Below are 18,847 nucleotides of genomic sequence, written 5' to 3'. Positions count from 1 at the left end.
TTCTACTAGAAAAGCTACTTTTTGGAAGCACAGTCAGATCTCTTTTCAAAACCCCGCACCAGCACAGGGTTGCATTTGTGTGTCTAAAACATCAGAATAGCAGTGCCACTGGGGACATTGCAAATGTTTGACTTTATCTTGCTTTGGGGTCATGCGTAACTTCAGGCCAAGGACTGGCTAGGTTTGGCTCAGGGGACTGTGACCTTCTTCCCCCAAACCAAGGACCTCTCTGTGCTGTAGCATCAGAGACATTCAGGACGGATTCCCCCTGAGCACACTCCTGAACTTTTCCCTTGTGCCCTTGCTTGTGTAGAGCAGGTTGTTATTGTTGGCTCCAGATGAGCTTTTGAAGAGAGCTCCGGGTTCCCACCTCCCACCCAACCCTCAAGACAGGGGCCCCCTGGAGTGGGATCAAGGAATAAAAGACCTTTGGGAAAACACAGGTGGGCCCTGGTGGTAAGGGCAATTGGAACTTTCCATGGTAAAAAATAAAAAGACAAAAAGCCTTTCGTGGTGGGTTCTCTGGTCTTTCCCAGGAGCAGGTGTGGAGACAAGCCTCCTGCTTCTGTGGGACCCACGCTGGAGCAGAACCAGGAGGAGGTCTGGAGTGGACCACGCAGGCAAGAGCCCCATAGCTTTCAGAGAAACACTCTTTGACGTCACTTTCTCATTTTTCTCCTGGCCTTGGGAATGGAGAAGTGCAGAAAAGGCTAAGGCCAGGGTTTTGGCCTGGGGAAAAGTTACCCCTTCTCTTTCCTAGGAAATTGGCCTTAAGCAGAAAGAGACTCAGAGATTCCTATATAGTATAACAGGGTCACCACTGTAGATAGTCAGATAAGAAACTGCAGCCAAAGTCCAACTCTTTCAGGAGAAGAATGCCTTTGCCTAGAGGATATTCTATGCCTGGATTCCTGGCAGCTCTCAGATTCTGAGATCTGGGATGCTAGTAAATTCTCTTTTTAAGTGAGACGTACCTAAAAGTCAAGGCAATTATCTTGGCTTGACTATTAATCAAGAGTAGCAATAAATGGGGCACCCAGGTAGCTCAGTCAGTTGAGTGTTTGACTCTTGATTTCAGCTCAAGTCATGAGCTCAGGGTTGTGGGATCGAGCCTCATGTTGGGCTCTGCACTCAGCGGGGAGTCTGCTTGAGATTCTCTCTCTCTCTCTCTCTCACTCCCCCAACTCAAACTCTCTCTCTCTAAAATAAATAAAATATTAAAAAAGAGTAGCAATAAATACATGTTTACATCATCAGAAATAAATTCTTCCTTATTAGACTCTAGGTCTTTTTAACTCTTGGTAAACTCTTTTAAACTCTCGCTAAAATATTGGTATAAACCCAAGGGACTTCTGAGTTGATGAAATCCAATTTCTTTATTTTAGGGATAAATCAGTTTAGGATCCAGAGAGATTATCTAGCAGGTCACATTGTTAAGTCAGGAGTGAAACTGGGACTCGTGCACAAAGAAAGCTATGGTTATGAGCAAAGGCTGGCATCGTCCGAAAGCACTGAACACCGAAGAGGTAAAGTCTTAGCAGTCATTCATCAGATACCGAGTCAGGGCCTCCTGTGGTGCCAGGCATTGTGGGGCTGCCGTGAGGAATCAGCCAGGCATGGCCTCTGCCCTTGCAGGAGAGAGAAAGGATTACTACTTCCAAGATAGAACATTACAAAATGTTAACCGAACAATGGGAAAATGGCAGCAAGGCCAGTTGTAGTTCAAGAAAGAATCAATTTATCGGCAGGGTGTCCCTCTGAGCACTTTATATCATGAGAAAGTTGTAGTTCTAGTCTGAAGTCACACTCAGCTGCTGGAGGCTCTCCACGATCATAGATTAAATCTCTCTCCTTCATTCTCAAATGCATATTCCCATATTCATGAACATCAAAGGGAACAGCCATTTTTAAAGAGCTAGCTCAACTTTCCTGGGCCCTACCACTCCATCCTCAGTCAAGGAAATAATGGTTGATGTGATGGGAACCACCCTTCTCCATAGTCAGGAATCTCCTTCTGGCTGGATCCCACAAAATGACCATAGATGCCTGGTCATCATTGACATGAGTGAGGAAGTCACAAATGTGCTGTGCATTTATCTTTGATTCCACAATAATTGAAAATCTGAATGTTTTAAAAGTATTACTTGAGGGGCACCTTGGTGGCTCAGTCTGTTGAGTGTCTGTCTTCGACTCAGGTCATGATCCCCAAGTCCTGGGATCCAGCCCCACATTGGGCTCCCTGCTCAGCAGGGTGTCTGCTTCTCCCTCTTCCTCTGCCTTTCTCCCTGATTCATGCTCTCTCTCAATGTCTCTCTCTCTCAAATGAATAAAATATCAAAAAAAAAAATACTACTTGAGTATATAATTGATTATTCACTATTTAACCTGTTTTAAAATACTATTTGAAATGTCCTTGAATACTACATAATCAGGATCATGATGATAGTGATGGAAAGTTAATAATACTGTTTAGCCAAAACACATTCTGGGCATTGTAACCCATCCTAACTGTCCCTGAGTCATAGAGCTGGAACAAAAGATGTCTGGAGGACAGATCCTCATCTAGGGCAAAAAGTACTTTATCCTCTTCTGTAAATCATATCATGCATATGCTTCCTACAATTTTCCTCTGAAATTTAATTTGAATGGAAACTTGATTTAACAATAAAGGGATAAAAATCAACAGATTGATTTTAAAGAATTGAATGATTATTACTTTCAAGAACATCAGAAGACCTTTCTAAGTTGACAAGAACATGGGCAAGTAAAATCCCTGGAAACCAGCTGAGTTGACAAGGACTACATGTAATTAGCATCTCAATTTCCCCTTCCCTCAACCTTTGTTGATACTGTTTGTTTTGAATCCCTTATTTCAAAGAACAAAGGAAAATCCAGTCCATGATTAGGAAGAATTACCAGAGTCTCAAAATTAATAGATTATGAATTCACTAGTTTGTATTCTATTTAACAATTCTCATCCAGTTGCAGGATAATTCTGTTCCTCCTGCCCAGAGGCAGAGCATTAAGAAAATGGTGGCTAGGGGGAGGTGACACCCATCTGAAGGAATTGTGGGAGGTTTCTTCATGAGATAGGGCCATTATTTTTCTTCACTTTGGTTTCTACCTTGATGAAGTATTTCTAAAAACAAACAGAACTAAGACTTACATTCTATATTCAACACAGCTGACTTCATATATAGCTATGTGTCTGATAGTCCCAGAACATTCTTCTGGGTCCTGGATCCTGAAAGCAGGGGGACATGATGCTTTAATGTGGAAGAGGTCATTTGCCCTACTACCTCCTCACCATGCACTAGCACTTGTGCTCCGTTCCTATTCAAAGGGAGGTGGGAGGCGTCAGGGTGAACTCTTCACGGTCTGCCCCTTGCTTACCCACTCAGTACCTCCCACTACTCTCTGACCTGCATTCAAGCCATGGCCAGCATTGAGCTTTGCCCCTCAAAGGGACTTTGTTATGCTATTTCTACTACCCAGAACATTCTTTTTTTCTCCTCTATATCTGGCTAACTTCTACATACCCATTGAGTTCAGTTTCGATGTCGTTTCTTCCAGGAAGCCTTCCATGGACCCTAGGTCTTATTAAACTTTGAATACAGCTGAACCCACTGGAAAGATCCTAACCAGAGTTTGTACCAACTGTTCCCATAGATACTGGGCTAAGCAAATACAACTGTTAATTCATGGTGTGCCACCTAGACCACCAGTCACTGATTTTGACTCCTTGTGGGGAAGCCCCAAGTGCCAGGGCTATGTGGGAAACCGTGTACCATTCTTTCTCTTGAGAAGAGAACTGACATTTCGCAGTGCAGGCAAACCAACAGAGCGTCGAAAGGGATTCTATTTTTTAAAGTCTGGCTTCCTCAGATGCCAGGAAAATGAAAAAGCCTCCTTTTCTCTCTGCAAAGTACGTCTCACTTTGTGCACTGATCTGGCTGAGGACAGCTGGCTTCTATGTTTTCATTTGTCCCCCTCACCCCAGGTGTTAGGCTGGATTCCCCTTGTCCATCCCATCTGGTTTTCACTGCGTGAAGCCTAAGCAAAAACCTCCAGTAGACATGTGAGGATGAACTTGGCATTTGGGGGATAAAGGGGAGCCTCAAAGTAACGTTCCGGTAGCTTTTGTCTCCAAGCCTCTTGCACATACAGCAAAAGAAAACTTGATTTACAGAAGGCTTCAGAAATACAAGTGAGGCCTCTTGATTTATTTTACTGCCATCTAAAATGGGAAGAGTCTCCATGACATAGTCTCATCCTTTTGACCTTCAGCTTTATACTTCCTGTCTCCTTCTAGAACTCCTGAGTTAACGGTGCCTTTCTGAAATAATCTGAGGGCCATCTGCTGCTGATGGGTCAGTGTGACTCAGTCAGGTCACTGTGGGCAGTCTGAAAAGGTATCAGAGACGAACTCCTCACTGTCCTCTCTGGTCCCTGCTGGGCTGTTCCAGGTGGTGAGGACACAGCAGCCTCTGAACTGCCAGGACACCACACACCTGACTTTGATCAGCATGTCACAGTCTGTTTCTCTGTGTGTCCTCCATAAGCAGGAGTTCCTTAGGGACTGTGCTTTTCACATCTTTGCTCTTTTGCTCCACAGCAAGCCTCCAGCACAATGCTTGGATCCAGCAGAGCCTCTGGGAATCCTAGGAATGCTGGGTGTTCAGGGGGTGGGACCTCTGAATGCACCTGCTTTCACAGGGTGCCCCCTGTAATTCCAGCATGAGGAGAGCACAGGACGGGAAAGGCCAGAAGAGGTCTGTACCTGGACAGCCTATTAGGCAGTCAGGTGATAAATACTTGAGTTCTATCAGGGGTCACAGATAGATTTTGCCTCCAATATTTAAAAAAAAATCAAAAGATTTCATACACAAATAGGGATTTCCAGCTTCTTTTGAGAAATTAGATCTTGCAACATAGGGCCCAATTGTGGCTTGGCGGCCATCGGCTACAGCTGAGCAGTGGCAACCCCTCCAAATGGGACACTGTTCCTGACTCCCCACACTACCTGTGTGGCCCCTGAGGCATCTGAGTGAGCTCTGTTCTACTGTGGGCCAGCTTAGAGGCCAGGTTATACTGTGCACAGCGGGCAGGGGGTACTGGAAATCAAAGTCTGAGTCCTGGAGATCCCAGGGTATGGTACCAGTACCAAGCATTATGATACCCAGAATTCTGCCCTGTCTTCCAGGTCAACCTGGTCCTGGCCATTTGCATCCTTGGAGTTGCATTGGTGGATTCATGCCAGCAGAGGGAAGGAATGGTCCCCTTAGGGAAGGGCACCTAGTTATTGTAGGGCTATTTTACTAACACAGTATATGCACATAGTAACCACTCAACATTGCTTTCTTGAATGATATATCCCTGCTCATGTGTAGATCAAATATGCACATTGAATCTTAGTTTCATTCATTGTCTTATATAAGAGTGATGCTTCTGCATTGGGGCAATTATCTCTAAGATTTACTAAAATCACACACAGGGTGACAGAGAAGAATTCAAGGCCCTATCTCCAAAGAAGCAGTACTTCTCTTTAAGTTGTATGGCTGTGGGCACAAAAAGCCAAAGTGCATAAATTCTAAAAAGAAAAGTTCTACTTTTAATGAGGCTCCAAGAATCCAATCAGGCTGGTCCTCTTATGTAAGCATTCAGCAACTCTATAACTCTTCCAGAATAAGGCCCTTGCTTTGATGTATAAGGCCTTTTGTGACAGGCACACCTCCCATCCCTTTCTCTCTCTCTTGCACACATGCATGCACATGTGTGCATGAACACATACATATGCACATGCGTGCGGACCACGATGCTGCTTAGCAACATGTAGTGCCTCAAACGTGCCTTGTCCTCCAACAACCTTATGCCCTGTGCACCTGGACAACTGCACTCAATCATCAAGGACCTCCTCCAAGGAGGAGACCCATTGCTGACTTCAAGGAAAGAGGTAGGTGGTCCTGGGCACCAGGGCACTTTGTCCATCTCTTGTTCTTGCCTTGGTGCCCCGGTGGACAGGGCTATGGTCTTATCTTCTTAAATTCTACACTGCTCAGCATCTTACTTAGACCACAGAGGGAGTTTCATACATATTTATTATATAAATAAACTTTGTAATGTCATTAAAATTCTAAAAGGAACAAAGGAAAAATGAAAAGAATCCCCCATCCCAAGATGAAGATTCTTCATCTCCTTATTTCCTATGTCTGTAAGTGGGCTGGAACCCCTAAACTGCATTTCATTCCAAAAGCTGAAGTGGTCTAATAACCTACCCTGTGTCAGTTATACATATTTTTTAAAAAGCCTCCTCAGGTGATCTATACCATATTTGTACCTACTGCATAGCTATGGTATAATATCACAAATATGTGTCCCATGAGACATTATATAGTAGAACAGCTACACTCCCTGCCTCCTCGGTTGACAGATAAAGAAACCGAAGCTTCAAGAACCTATTCTAGGTCACACAGCTAACTGATGGCAGTACTGAGACTTGAATTGAGCCTATCCAGCATTGATCTGGAAGGCTCTAGAGTTCTTCCAGCACAGCAGTCATTAATTCTCAGGTGTTTCACTAAATGTTATGACATTGGCTGCCTTCACTGTAAAAAAGAAAAAACAAAAAACAAAAACAAAACCCAACACCACCACCACCAACTAGCATTTTTTGATACTCCTCCAGTATAATCTTGGAATACAGTAATCAGAGCTAACTGCAATGGTGTGGTATGGTGTGGTTTCCTCCTTCAGGACTGAGCTTGCTGAAGGGCTGTTTGGTGTTCCTGCTCTTTTTGGGGGAAGGGAGCACATGGTAGCTGTGGAGAACCATAGGTATCTCTCTCGAAGGGCAGCTCCACAGCGATCATTTATGTGAGTAAATTGTTGACCCTTCTACCAAGACAATCAAGACAGTACACAGCAGAATGGAAATTAACCCTAATTACCTACTTTCCTGCCTTTTACTGAGTGCTTTTCCATTGTTTTATCCTCTTTCTCTGTTTATTTGGCTTAATTACAGGGTTTGCTTGATTTGCAATGGAGAAAGACGATGAAAATTTGACTTTTATTTACTTGTAAATGGGGTTTCTACCATCCTGCACTTAGATCAGGTTTACCTTTCTTATAATAATTAAACCAGTTTTCCAGATGAAGGGTAAACTAGTTAGATTGTTCTTTTGGTAATTTAATCTTTTTTTAATAGTGGAAAAGGTATGTAGGATAAAATAAAAGGGTGAAATGTAATTAAAATGTGAACATCCGCACTGGCTTTAAATTCCCATGTATTTTTATGTTGAGGAACAGGTGTATGTAGGTCTATTCTCAGAGGGAAGAGAGCTAACAGTTGCTGAGCACCAAGCAGTGTGCCGGATACTTGACAATTTATGAGAAATGCATTATTAAGCCATTTTATAGATGAGGAAACTGACGGTCTAAGAGTTTTGTAACTGGCCCAAGTTCATGTAAGTAGTAGGCTGTAAAGCTAATACTTAAATCTAGGGGGTCTAACTCCGAAGTTAGCGTTCTTTCTGCTACCTGCTATTAAGTGGTGTTGCAGCTCATGAGACTACTGTCAAACCTGCCAGCCAGTCTGGCTACCAAGAAGGGAAGGAAGGAGAGGCAGAGGAAGGCCAGCATGGTATGGTAAGGCAAAGGAAGCACATCAGAGCAGGGCCAGGCACCAAAGGGGGCCATTAGTGAGAAACCCATGGTTAAGGGGAAGATAGCGAAGCTCGAGGGCAGTAAAACGAGTAGTGACTCCCCCTTTCTCTCCGTAATGGTCTAATTGGTATGTAGCTGGATGGCCAAGTCAAGCAGGGAACCAAAGGGGAGGACTTGTCAGAAAAGTCAGATTGCCTGCTGGCTTTGAAGGTCTGGAGGGGATACAAAACCAGACAGCACCAACACTGCCTATTAGACAGACAATGTAACTTTTCCTCCTGTCACTAGCAATACCCACTCCAATGATTGGTAGTACCACCATTGCCAGGTGTGCAATTTTTCAGCATCTGATTCAATTGACCTTACATTTCTTGAGCACTTCCTATGGCCCTTCATATGGTTCTAGACAGTGGGTCTAAGAGTGAAGGCAAAGAAAAGGTAATTCCTGCCTTCTGGACTTGAAGATCTCTAAACAAATAGGTCCCTACTGTACCTTGAGCTCTACAAGGTCAGAGACCTTGTCTCTCTCCCTCGCATCTCTCCCTCCTTCATACCATATGCCAGGCATTGTTCTTGGTGCTGGGAGCACAGTGACAAGCAGAAGAGAGAGATCTCTGTTCTTATGAGGCTCATGATCTAGAGCCATGCCTCCAACAGAGTAGTTACTGGTCACACGTAACTATTTATGCATTTAGTTCCTCAGTTGCACTAGTCACACATCAAGGTACAATAGCCACGTGGGTCAAGTGGCTACCTTAGCAGAGAGTGCAGACATAGAACATTCCCATCACCACCAAGAGATCTATTAGATAGCACCGTTCTAGAATCCCATCTTGGCTAGATCTTTAGAATCTAGCACTGTGCCTAGGCATATAATCAGTGCTATCTAATAGGCATCACATGTTAAGGCAGTAAGCACTCAATCAAGGTATGAGCCAGTATAGGAACAGTGTAGAGGATGAAAGACTTAACAGAGTAGGATGGGGACAATAAATACCTCCCAGAAGACAGAGGCATCTGCAATGGGATTTGAAATACATTAAAGGTTTTGACATACATTTGGTCAACGAAGGTGGCTTCCCACAATTCTAACAGGAGAGTGGAAAAGAATTCTTTTCCAAGCTAAATGCTTACTTTAATGACAGCACTAGTTAACTGCCTTTCGGACAGGGAGGGCTGAAATGCAGGGAGAGAGAGAGAGAGAGGGAGCACAATAACAGCTTTCAAACTCGGGAGGAATTCTCATTAGGAGGAAGTAAACAGAAGCGTGGCCTCCTTATTTTAGGAAATACACAGTTTTCAGTAAATGCCTGAAATAGTCCTGGTTCTTAAGTATTACTATGCTCTTCCAAATGAATGTTCTGTAAGGCCTCCCTTCTAATCAGCAAATATGCTAGTCAGAGCCTTCTATAAAAAGAAGCAGTACTTAGGTGTCCATTCCTTAGCCACAAAAGGAAACAGAATAACAACATACACACGATACGTGGTCAGTGATGGAGACCTCTGGGGTCTGATTCACACTCGCTCTGGTCTAGAGCTGTCCGAGCCAGTGGGTATCCCAGCTCCCCGAGAACAAGAAGATTGGAGAGTGCAGAAAGAGAGGTAAACAAGCCGTGCACAGAGGCCAGGTCAGCTAACTTCAATTACCAAGGTCTGCTCACAGAGAAGCATGAGGTTAAACCTCGTTATGTCTTACCTACAGGTGACCTGGTGGCTAGCCAGACCCCCACTGTCCTTGTCATCCAAATAAGTCCCATTACTAACACTTATCATAGTTCTTATTAAATGCCAGGTGTTAATTCATTTAATCCCTACAACAGCTCTACAAGATGGGTACTTTTAGGCTTCCTTTTGACAGATGGAGGGATTAAGGCACAGAGAGGGCATGTAACTTGTGCAAGGTCACACAATTAACTAGTAAGGGGTAGAGCTGGCATTTGAGGGCATTGGGCATATGCTAAGTGTGGTTGGGGACAGGAAGGCCAAAGTGCAGGCATGGTGGTGAGAAGGTTCCACACTTGCTTAAACTTTTGGGGGCATCCTGGAAACTTTTCAGGGTGACTCCTCTTCCTGACATCTGGGACACCGCTCACTGTTGGGGGTATTTTCAGGGTTTAAGTATCTCCCCCCTACACCAAAGCTCCCTGCTCTTGGGAGATGGGGATTTCTACTCTTAACTTTCATTATGATGCTACTCCCCAAATCCATAGAGGCCAAAGCAAGAGAAGTTGAAGAAATCTTCAAATTCTGTACTTTTCCATGAAGCCCCAAGGGGAGGGAACAAGCGTGACCCCCCACAGTTTGCCTCTGCTGATGGGAAAGTCCCTGGCTTGCCTGCCCAAATCAGGCATCTGACCCCTCTCAGTGAGGACTAAGAGCCCCAGTCTTAGCCAACTCTGCGTCCCCAACCACCTACAGCTTTTCCTACTCATGAGGAAGAGTTCATGAGCCTCCCCCCCCCACCATCTCCTTGTACATTAAAATGAAGAGACAGCTGCAAGCACATTAGGCTCTTTGGTTTCCTTATTGGCCGGTATGTCTGTTACACCATTTTAAGTACACCAGCTCCTGGTCTTCGGAAAGAGGATTCATTGTCTTAAGTTGGCATCTATTTCTTGAAGTCCTTTGGTCCACAAGGACAGGTCAAACTCTAATAAGAAGTAATAAATAAAACTTGCAATCGAAGAGACCCGAAGAGTTTCACATTGAAAAAAATAAGACTTCCCTACTCTTCACATGACCGAAGCCAGCTTTTTAGCTGTGTTATATACTAACAACCAAATTCTACTGAAACCGTCCAGATTTTGTGTGCATTCACAAATGTAGAAGGCCTCATCCTGCACAAGGCCTTACCCCATAGTGACTCCTGCCTCTGAATAAGCACTTCTGTGTGTCATGTACTCCACTATCCACTCCAGGAGGAAAGAGGAATAAAAAGGGGCCCAGAGCTCTGTGTGCTTCTGACAAAACCTTTCCCTTCCCCCGTACCTGCCTCACCTTCGACATGCACAGTCTCACCACAACAATCTGCTTTGGAGATCAGGACTAAGCCCAGCATGTCCTGTACTCCTTGTGACATCTGTCACCTGAGGCTCCCAGGCACTCCCCATCACTCTTGCTCTCGGGAGCTCTGCAGATCTCTCCTTGGCCTCCGTTTCCCCCCTGAGCAACTTCCAAGTCCCTGTGCCTCCCGGAACCCATGTCCATTAGCATTAGTGCTAATAGATCCTCTACATTCTCAACTTCTTTGAAACTTCCTGTTACCTTCTTGCTCTCCCCTCCCCGAGAGCTCTCTCAAGGAGGGGCTGCTTTCTGTCCCACGAGCTTCACCCCATTGGCCTAGAGGTGAGTTCCACAGTCTTTAGTCAGCAGTGCTAGCCACCCTGCTACCAGCAGCTCTGATGGAGGAATGGGACTGACTTCACTTGTTTGGCCTTAAGGGACTGGACCCAATCCATGTGCAAGTATGTCTGCCATGTCCTTGCTGAATTACCTTGTTTACCTAACTTAGTGAACTTGAGCAAGTTGTTTTCTCCAAATTCACAGGTTTTTATCAAGTACAACCTAGGTGCTAGGTGATATGAGAAGCTTGAAATATAGATGCTACCCTCCTCCAACTTTTCTACCTGGGGAAACAGGAGTTGGTGTGGGATAATGACTAAGGGCATGTAAGTGGTTTCCAAAAGCCCACATACAAAAATTGCTCTCATGCAGTCATTGAGAAGGAATATAAATGCAGGACCAGGCTGGGTGGAGAGCCCTACCCAAACAGGGTCCTTCCCACTTATCCCTTGCCCACTCTTGCAATGGCAGATTGGTCTTAAGGGCAAGACAGTCCATTTTTTTTTAAGAGACACTAGAAATGCAGGTGTTAAAGTGAAATCTGAATTTTATTTTATTTGTTGTTATTATTTTTTTTTGTATTTTAGGTTGGCTCAATGCCCAATAGGGGGATCAAACTCATGACCCTGAGATTAAAGATCACACACCCTACCCACTGAAGGAGCCAGGTGCCTGGAAATCTAAATTTTAGATAACTGAAAATTCAAAAAAAATTTTTAAACACCGTCAAAGGTAGCCTAGTGGTATGTTAAGAGCACGGATTCTGGAGCTAGACCATCGAGGTTCAAATCTTAGCTTCAGAATTCACTATGGGTGTGTCCTGGGCCTGCTGGCAAACTCCTCTGTGTCAGCATCTGTATTTATAAAATGGACATAATAACAGCACCCACCTCCTAACTCTACAACCTGCCTGACAGTGTCTGGAAGTTACTGCCTAAGCATAACTGGCCTTCTTGCACACTCATGAAGGATCACCTCTGAGCAAGACGAGCATCAGTCTTAGTACATTTAAGTCAATATACAAGAGAGCATTTTTAGGTGCTTATAAGTAGGGCAGAGTGTAAGAACTGGGACATCGCAAGAGGAGATTCATGTGGGATGGGGGAGGCTTCCTGAAGGTGAACCTAAGCTGGGCTCCACTGGACAGTGCTCCTGTCTGGCCAGCAACAAGACAGAGGAGGCTACAGGCAGGTGGGTGTTTCAGGCAGGGTCTCTGCAGGAAACACTCACACTGGGCAATGTGAAGAGAGTTTAATAAAGGGTTGCGTTACAGAGATGTGGGCGGTGCTTGAGCAAATGAACCCGTGGAGGTAGAGTGGCCTCGAGGGCTAGTCACAACAAGGGTGGGGGGCAGGGGGCAGGCCCCGGCTTGAAGAGGCAAGGGAAGGAAGCAGGTCCAGAACACGAGAAAGGTGTGCTATGGTAAGCTGGCCTGGCTAGAGGTGAGGTGAAAGATACCCAAACCTCGTCTCCTCCTAAAATCTCCAGCTGATGCTTCTTCAGTACCCGATGCTGACCAGAAGCCAGTGGCTCTGGAGCCCACACATAGAAGCCATAGGGGCTGACCTTCCTCCAACTCCTTCCCCACCCCCACACAAAGCAGACTGAAGAGTGAGAACAGTAAGTATAATGGGAAACATGAAGCAAAAGGAACAGAGGCTGAAACGTGTTAGAGAACAAGAAAGCTACCTGAGCCTTATACTTTTTCTGTCATATTCTTTTGCTGTCCCTAAAGTCCAATAAACAACAGGAAAATATTTTACAGTGTTGGAAGGACATTGCAGCTATACACACGTGCTTGGGGAGGTAGAGAAGTGAGAGAGAGGAGTAGAAGTCGGCCAGCGGTTCAGGAGATGGGAAGCAGCATGTATAAATCACTTTTCAAAATAGTGAAAAGTTTCTAGAGAAAGAGAAAACACACATACATGTCTACAAAACTGTTGAACTTGAATGCTTAGCCAGATTTTTGGGGACAAGTTATAGAAAGCAGATGATACTGTCTTCATGGACATGACCTCGATATTTAAAGAATGGAAACTGACTGGCCAAAAAGCCTCAGAGTGGTGTTTCCCAATTGTCTATAATTTAAAAAAAAAAAAAAAATCACGCAGAACTACCTGCTCGATTCAGCCAAAACCTCAATGAGCTGCTCTATGTACTTGTTCACGGAATGGTGCGTGTTATGTCCTGCTAGAACAATCCAAGCCCTGACGTGGAGACCCAAATCTCAGGAGCAGCTCCAGAAAAGCATGGTGTGGACTATAGGGCCTTTCCTTTGTGAGCCTCGCCTCCCCATTACCTTTGATAAACCCGTCATTGACCATAAATGGCCATAAACTCCTACTCCTCACAAATGACCTTCTTTCTATAAGGACTCAAGAAGTAACAAGTTCCACACTTCCAGGCAGTACGTCCTCTGGTTGGGACTAAAGGCCTTCTGGGGACCTCCAAAATCTTGGAATCCAGTCTTCCCAACACATTTTCAAAAGCCCCTGTAGCACTAAATGAAAAATAGGTTTTCCTTCCTTAAGGACAACCCTCTGAGAGCTTTTAATAGCAAATGCAAATGACAAATCTGGAGGAAGAGACGGTATGCAGAGATTTGCAAGCTTACCTGATGCAAGGACACCTTTCCTCCAGCAGGCAGCTTGCGGGACAGGTGTGCTGCTGAACACACCTGGGAGTGTGGATCACAAAAGAAGAAACCGGCGAAGGGAACTGTCATGATCAAGGCTTCCCCACTAACTGGCTCTCTGGTTGTAGCAATACTAAGAGGCAGTGTTGACTTAGCACGTAGCCTTCTGTTATAGCCATAACTCACCTCACCTCCACTTAGATGGAAAAAGTCTGCTCCTCCGTTTTGTCTTTTCCTAATAAGGCACGTATCCTCTTCTGCCATCACCTCTTGCTCCCCTTTATGCAATTATTAATGTTAATTGCATTTCTCGGAACTCTGCCCCATCCTAAGCTATCTTTCTTGAGGAACAAGGTCAGAAACATCGTACACATTCCAGGTAGTAGCACATGATGGTTCTGTCCATGTGTTCAGCATGGTTTCCTGTAACTTTGTCAAGGACCCAACATGTCCTTGACCCTCTGGCCTACAGGAGCCCTTTGTTCTGGAGCTGCACTAATAGCTCGAAGCATACCATCTTCTAAGTCAAGGGCTTATGTTTCATTTCCTGCCCTAGATTAGGCCAGAGATCATCCATCCTATCTCAGATCTCCCACAGTGTCCAGGCTCCCACATGATCGCTGGCTCCCCCAAAGTCTTGCATTTACTTTGCTGAGTTGATATTTTAGAAGTTTCTTCCCTAATTATTATTCTGCTCTGGCCCCAAAGGAAACACATTTACTGCATGTCTGCAGCTTTGCAGAATCTTCTTGATATTTATCCCTGACAGCTAACTTCGGAATTATGCCGAGTCTACAATTACTTTCTTTAAATGACTTAAAAATATTTTCTATGAAAAATATTTTGTATAAGCTGTTTTTTACGGCCTTGTACTACTTCTTCTAGATATGACAAAGGTTTATGTCCAGCTGGAAGATAGGCTGTAAAACAAATGGCTTTTACAAAATAGCAAAGATGTTGGCAATGAAAAGAACGGCCAAGCAAACGGGTTTATGCTTTTAACTGAGTAAGGTATAGAATTGTTGATCATTATATTTTACACTTGAAACTACTATGACACTGTATGTTAATTACACTTGAATTAAAAAAAAACACACAGGTTTGTGCTTTTAGACGCAGACACACTGAGTTCTGCTGAATGTCAGGGCTGAACTGGGGAGTGCAGCTACTTCTTACAGTAGAGCGATGAGAACAGAACATTCTTGGCCGAAAGCCCTGTCGTTGTGGGCAAGTTGCCTTTGAATTAGACTTCCCAGTACCCAGCATGGTTCTGGGCTCAGAGCAGATGCTCAATAAACATATTTTAAAGGAACAAATGATTGAATAAAGGAAGGAATAAATGAACAAAGAAACCCTCTGGAAAAGAAATATCTTAGGCACAGTATTGGTCTCAGTAGCCAAGCATAAGTTCTCATTGTCCTTTGTTCTTTTTCTCCTTCCTTGAAATCCAGCCCCTCCAACACATCCTTTGTACTCGGAGACATTCCTCAGATCCTCACACAGCAGGAAGTGATCTCGCCAGTCACATCTTTAGATAATGAAAATTTTAAATTTCCAAGGAGAATTAAGGCTATAAAGCCATTAGCGGCAAACCCTTCAGAATCCCTTTAGAAACTAAAGGTGACATTTGTATCTCGAGAAGAGAATAGAAAAGCATTCGATTCAAACTGTTCTAAAGCAGCACAAATGTCTAATTTTATACTGTACATTTGGATTCTGTTTTTCCCTCTAAAAAAGGCACAAAGATAGCAAAATATTACATTTGCCAATTCATGGAGCAGTCGTGACTATTCTGTACGTCCTTCTATGAGGACATTGTTACGGAGCTGTTTTCATAATAGAACCTTTGTTCTAAATCTTTGTGTACCTTATGAATTTCACCCCGTCTTAACTCTTTTTCCCCAAAGAAGTCACTGAGCTTCCTTTAATAATACCAGTAATTAGCCCCAGCCTTCCACAGCTGCAGAGGTTCACCGTCCTGGGAGATCTTCCACGTTTCAATTCACACTTCCAATGAAAACAGTGACAGAGTTGACATGATGTAGCGGGGAAAGGACCGATCAGGGACTAGCGCACTACCGAGCAAATATTAAACAGCGATGGGGAATTTTAACGTGCAATGCTCTCTCTGTTCATAACAAAAACAAGCCAGAAACAATTTCCTGTGCTACAGTTTGGTGAAATGGAAACTTGTTTTTAACTTGTTCCTTGTCGTGTGTTGTACACGTTCAGGGAAGCAGCCTTCACCTAGGAGAGGCACTGGCTCCTTCCAGGACTCCACCCTTTCCATTTCGAATGGAAACCAGCTGTAGCTCTCAACAGTTCTGAAAACACCTATGCAGGAGGTCAATGCTGGGCTGGAAGACCCCTCACCATGAAAAGCATCAAGCTTCTTTATCTCAGTTGAATTTGCCCGCCGTGAATTGTCAAAGGCACCCTAAATCTCCTTGGTGCTTTCCGGGCATTATCCTCTCTCCCTCTCTGGAGATATAAATAAGCACATGATGGACTATGAATTGGGGGCTGAAATAGACATTGACTTGGAGAGACAGAAGAGGTTCTGAAAAAATAAATCTATGGATTTCCCATTCAGAATCAGTAACTTTGAAAACCCAATTGTAGACTTTTTTTTTTAAAGATTTTATTTATTTATTTTACAGAGAGAGATCACAATTAGAGTGGCAGGCAGAGAGAGAAGGGAAGCAGGCTCCCCGCTGAGCAGAGAGCCTGATACAGGACTCGATCCCAGGACCCTGAGATCATGATCTGAGCTGAAGGCAGAGGCTTAACCCACTGAGCCACCCAGGCACCCAAGTTGTAGACTTTTTTTTAACCCCCTTCATGATTTAACTCCTCCTGGATGATTTGAGAACACTCCCATATGCCCCAACTCTCTGTCCCCGAATTTCCAAAAACAACAGTAAAAAAGATCCTGGCGGAAGTCAAAGGGTCGACGGAGCCTAAATAGCTTTCAGGCTCAAGTATGCACCTTCAACCATGAGAAATGCAGAGCTGTGTTATGAGTCACCGCTTGACAAGAGGTTCCAGATCATAAAAATGAACGCCTGGGTTTTTAGTGCTACGAATGGCATCACTTATAAATCTCGAGGGGGCAAATCTGAAATTGGGAAAGACCGGGATAAGTTATTAGTCTAAAATACATGCACATGCATGCACACACACGCATGTACACCTACACACAGCAAAAGTTGGGGGTGGGTGGGTAGAAGCAGAGACTTCTCTACAAGCCTGGCCACGTGTGCTGTCCTCCATGACATGGTCCATAATTCCAGAGCAACCCAGGGCTATTCGTCTGGCTCAGGGGCCACTCTGATAGACTTTTTGAGGCAATTCTTAAAACAAGAGTCAAAAAGGAATATTCTTTGTCTCTCTTTGTGTCTTTCTTCGTGTAGGACAAAATTTGTACCAACTTTGTTTTTGTAGCTTTCCAGAAGGGATGAACTAGTGCCTTTCTGGTCTACTCGTGAGCACGTTTCCAGCCAGTCAGCACAATACCCATCTGCATTTATGGAGTTAATTGACATCTATTAATTTTGCTCAGATTCTCTCTCCTCCTTCTACCTCCTTATCCCTTACTTTTTTTTTTTTCTGTTTTAAAGAGAGAAAGCTAATGAAAACCATGTTTATGTGCTCAAAGGCACAGAGGAAATTCATTACTCTGAGGACTAGCACACTCCACAAGTGAAATGAAAGTAATCTTATTTATGACAGGAAAGGGGCCCAAGCTAGACTGAACTGCACCGCACTCAGACTCTTCTGTAGAAAAGACTCTGCAGAGCTCCCGCACCAGTTCCAAAAGGTGGCCTCGCTGACAACAAACACGCTGGCGGCTCTGTGCTTGGAGACTATTAGAAGCCCCAGAAACACAGCCATCCAAGAGAGACTAGAAAAGAAACGTGTTTAGAATAGACCATTCTTCCTTCACACCTTCTGGTACCTTCCTGGGACTCCATATAACTAAATTTCAGAAGACACTTCACCAAGTCATTAGTCCACGACATTTATCAAGTACTGGTGTATAAATACAGCTAGGCTAGTTTCATGGCCTAATTCCCTTATTATAAGGGTTTTCCACTGTAGGTTCATGGGCCATTTCCCATGTAAATAAATAATGGAACTGTTTAAATGACATGTTTTCACAATAAATGTCCATTTGTGCCCTGGCATACAATTCCCCCTTTCCTTCTTGAAAATTCCATCAACAGTAAGTATACTTCTCATACGATTATTACATTTTTTTTTTTTTGGTCCCATATGTCTTTTTTTCCTCATTCATTTAATCAACAAAAATCACTTAGGTCTTGTGTACTAGATAGGAGCCACTGGAGGGCAAGTCTCTTCTAAACTACTCATGAGTACTCTACAAAATCTTAATAAACATTATGTGGATATTTGGCAGGAAGAAGATGGTTTTTCTAGTATTTATGGTGTGGCTTCCTAGAACAACTTTTGCTGGAAGGTCCTCTGAGATCATCAGGCCCAACCTCTTGTTTATGGATGAGGAAAGAGGCTCAAGGGTAAATCCTTTTTATTTAAAAAAAAAAACAAACAAACACATAATTTCCAATCCTTTAAGCAACTTCCCCTGTTTACCATTGAAGGAAAAGGATATTACTGCGTGGATTCTATGCAGGAGGGATTTTATATTTCCCTCATCTATATGAGAAGGGCTTATCTCTTTTTCCAGCATAAAATGAAAAGGGTCAGCTAGAAACCATTTGGCCTTCTGAAGTCACATGCAGAGATCCAACACCGGAGAGCCATTGGGAATTCCCCAATCAACTGTTTGGATCGATATGTCTTTATCAAGCCTTGTGCCTAACAAGTGGTAGGAGAAAAGCAAGGCACACTCTCTTTCGCACGTGGCTCTGGTCACACGAGGGGGCAGGTAGGTAAACAGGTGAATGTGTTTATGTTACGGTGGGGTAGGCTCTCTGGGGCCGGAGTACAGAGCGTGGTGAGAGAAGGGAGGATCCTCCCGGATGAAGGGGAGAGTTGCTCTGAAAATAGCAGCGACTCTTCTGGGCAGAAACAACAATATTTTAAAAAGCCTGGAAAAGGGTTGCCTGGGTGGCTCAGTTGGTTAAGCAACTGCCTTCGGCTCAGGTCCTGATCCTGGAATCCCAGGATCGAGTCCTGAGTCCGGCTCCCAGCTCCATGGGGAGTCTGCTTCTCCCTCTGACTTCT

At 44.1% G+C, this 18,847-nt stretch overlaps 1 protein-coding gene across 1 annotated transcript in view; it reads right to left on the bottom strand.

The window, feature by feature from the left end:
• The window catches only part of SCFD2 (sec1 family domain containing 2), a 439,667-nt gene that overhangs the window by 102,154 nt on the left and 318,666 nt on the right, over positions 1–18,847 (bottom strand). The gene's annotated exons all lie outside the window — the stretch shown is intronic.

This window comes from Mustela nivalis (genome assembly GCF_964662115.1).
Source record: "Mustela nivalis genome assembly, chromosome: 4".
NCBI lineage: Eukaryota > Metazoa > Chordata > Mammalia > Carnivora > Mustelidae > Mustela > Mustela nivalis.
Note: the sequence above shows the minus strand (reverse complement) of the source record. Positions and strands in the feature narration are given on the sequence as shown.